Source organism: Colobus angolensis, unplaced genomic scaffold (assembly GCF_000951035.1).
Source record: "Colobus angolensis palliatus isolate OR3802 unplaced genomic scaffold, Cang.pa_1.0 Scaffold107, whole genome shotgun sequence".
In the NCBI taxonomy this organism is placed as follows: domain Eukaryota; kingdom Metazoa; phylum Chordata; class Mammalia; order Primates; family Cercopithecidae; genus Colobus; species Colobus angolensis.
In genome coordinates, this window is record NW_012111697.1 from 3907881 (window position 1) to 3910964 (window position 3084).

Sequence of the window (3084 nt, forward strand, 5' to 3'; positions counted from 1 at the left end):
GTCTCTACTAAAAATACAAAAATAGCCCGGCGTGGTGGCGGGCATCTGTCATCCCAGCTACTCGGGAGGCTGAGGCAGGAGAATGGCGTGAACCCAGGAGGCGGAGCTTGCAGTGAACCTAGACTGCGCCACTGCACTCCAGCCTGGGCGACAGAGTGAGACTCCATCTCAAAAAAAAAAAAAGAAACCCTGCACTCATTAACAGTTAATCCATTCCACCTACAGCCAGCCTAGGCAACCACTAATCTTTCTGCCTATTCTGGACACTTCATATGAATGGAATCATCATGTGATCTTTTGTGACTGGCTTCTTTCACTTAACGTTTTCAAGGTTTATCCATGTTTAGCGTTTATCAGTATATCAGTCCTTCGTTTCTTTTGAGTGCCAAATAATGGTTATGGGCCTGGGGTAGAATTGCTAAATCATGCAGCAGCTGTGTTTCATCTTTTGAGGAACTGACAGTCTGTTTCCTGAAGTGGCTGCACCATTTTACATTCCCACCAACAATGTATGAGGGTTCCAATTTCTGCACATCTTCACCAACACTTGTTACTATTTCTCTTTTTAATTATAGCCATTCTAGTGAATGTGAAGTGATAAGCTCATAGTTTTTTGTTTGTTTGTTTGTTGGAGACAGAGTCTCACTCTGTCATCCAGGCTAGAGTGCAGTAGGCACAATCACAGCTCACTGCAACCTCCACTTCCTGGGTTCAAGTGATTCTCCTGCCTCAGCCTCCTGAGTAGCTGGGACTACAGGCATGCACCACCACACCCGGTTAATTTTTGCATTTTTAGTAGAGATGAGATTTCACAATGTTGGCCAGGCTGGTCTCTAACTCCTGACCTCAAGTGATCCACCTACCTTGGCCTCTTAAAGTATTGGGATTACAAGCATGAGCCATTGCACCTGGCCTCATAGTAGTTTAGATTTACGCTTCCCGGCGGGACGCGGTGGCTCACCCCTGTAATCTCAGCACTCTGGGAGGCCAAGGCAGGTGGATCACGAGGTCTGGAGATCGAGACCATCCTGGCTAACACAGTGAAACCCCATCTCTACTAAAAATACAAAAAATTAACCGGGCATGGTGGCGGGCGCCTGTAGTCCCAGCTACTTGGGGGGCTGAGGCAGGAGAATGGGGTGGACCCGGGAGGCGGAGCTTGCAGTAAGCCGAGATTGAGCCACTGCACTCCAGCCTGGGCGAAAGAGCAAGACTCCATTTCAAAAAAAGAAAAAGATTTACACTTCCCTAATGATTGTGTCCGGCATCTTTTCATGTGCAAACTGGCCATTTGTTAGTGGTTTTTGCTTCTTTTAAAAACTGCTGAGCCATCCATAAACATTTTCAAAATGCAGGGTATGTTTTTCAGTGTTAAGGCAACTGTTTTGATGTGTTTTCCTTTGCTCTCTATCACCAAATATTGTACATACAAATAGTAAGACTGGGCTTTGTGTTGTCCATTGTTAATCCTAAATGCAACAAAACACATGGAGACTTTGAAAATCCTTCAGAATAATGCTATAGTTAAGATTTTGCTAAAGCAAGTGTTTTTTCTAACTCCTTGAGCTGCATATTGCCTTGAGTAATCATCATCCGAATTGTATCCTCTTGAATTCTTTTGAATTCTTCCCTTGCCCAATCCTTCAGGTATTTGCGATCAGAATCATTTGGAACTTGCTGAATTGTTTGGAAAATCCTTCTGTAAAGGAGAAGAACTTGCTGCCTTCTGATGAACTGCTTTAACGTTAGTGTTGCTGGGGGTAAGCGGGAAGTGGCCATGTCTACCAGTGGTCCTCTGGAGCCTTAGCTGGTCTTTTTCCTTCCCTTTTTCCTTCTCTCCCTCTCCATTCCTTACCCTATCTCCCTCTCCCCTCGTCCATCTCTTCATCTCACCATAACCTTTTTTTCTAAATTTTTAAATTTTTTTTAAATGGAGTTTCGCTCAGGCTGGAGTGCAACGGCGTGATCTCAGCTCACTGAAACCTCTACCTCCCCAGTTCAAGCAATTCTCCTGCCTCACCCTCCAGAGTAGCTGGAGTAACTGGGATTACAGGCACACGCCACTACGCCCGGCTAATTTTTGGGTCTTTAGTAGAGACGGGGCTTTACCATGTTGGCCAGGCTGGTCTCAAACTTCTGACCTCAGATGATCCACTTACCTCTGCCTTCCTAAGTGCTGGGATTACAGGCGTGAGCCACTGTGCCTGGCCTTCACTGTAACTTTTGTGTATCTTTCCCTCTCCCACTTTTACTCTCTATGCCAATCTCTGTCCCCACCTCCCCATATCTGTCTTTCCTTTCTCTGTCCCTCCATCTGCCCTCTTTTCCCCACCCAGCACCCCCATACTTAGGCCTCTGTATGATCAGTGCAGACCCAGGGTGGGTGCTGAGGGCCAGGCCCACGCACCTAGGACTATAAATGCCCCTGCAATGTGGCTGGCCTCAGCCCTGCTCTGGCAGGTGACCCCCAGGCCCCGGGCTCTGAGGCCGAGCCCTTCTCTGAGGTCTCCCTTGTGCCCCCTACTGCCACTGCAGTGGGAGGCCTGGAGGGAAGGCTGGCAGGAGGAACCACACTAACCAGTCTATCTCCCTCTACCCCCAGCTGTGCCTCGGTGTCTTGGGTTTCCTACAGGGTGAGTGCCCCAGAGGGAATGCAGAAAGCTGGTGAGTTGGTCTGGATTTGCAGCAGAGTGTGGGGTGGGGAGCGGCTGGTTGTGCTGGCTCAGGTTGGGAGGCTGTTTGGCATGGCTCTGTGACAGGATTGGCCACAGTGGAACTTCTTGGGACAGGGCCCTGGCCAGCTGGGACAAGGGGCTATTTGAGTAGACTGTGTGTCAGGGGATTGGCAAAACTGGTTCTGAGGAGGCTGGGCAGGGCTTTGGGGACAGATGGTGCAAAAGAAGCAACTTCAAGCTAATACTGATATAGATGACGTCATGCCATGGCCTTGACATCAAGCTCCCCATTGTTCTGTGAAGTATGCACCAATACCCCCTTTACAGATGTAGCAGCTGAGGCCCCAAGAAATGAGGTGACTTGCCCAAATTCACTTGGCTAGAAAGCGGCAGAGTCGGCTGGGCAAGG

At 48.7% G+C, this 3084-nt stretch overlaps 1 pseudogene across 1 annotated transcript; it reads right to left on the minus strand.

Moving 5' to 3' along the window:
• Positions 1 to 1241: 1241 nt before the first annotated feature.
• LOC105516323 lies at positions 1242 to 1802 on the minus strand (annotated as a pseudogene). The gene has a single exon (XR_001002469.1). The product of XR_001002469.1 is annotated as an LYR motif-containing protein 2 pseudogene (transcript).
• Between the last annotated feature and the right edge of the window lie 1282 nt (positions 1803 to 3084).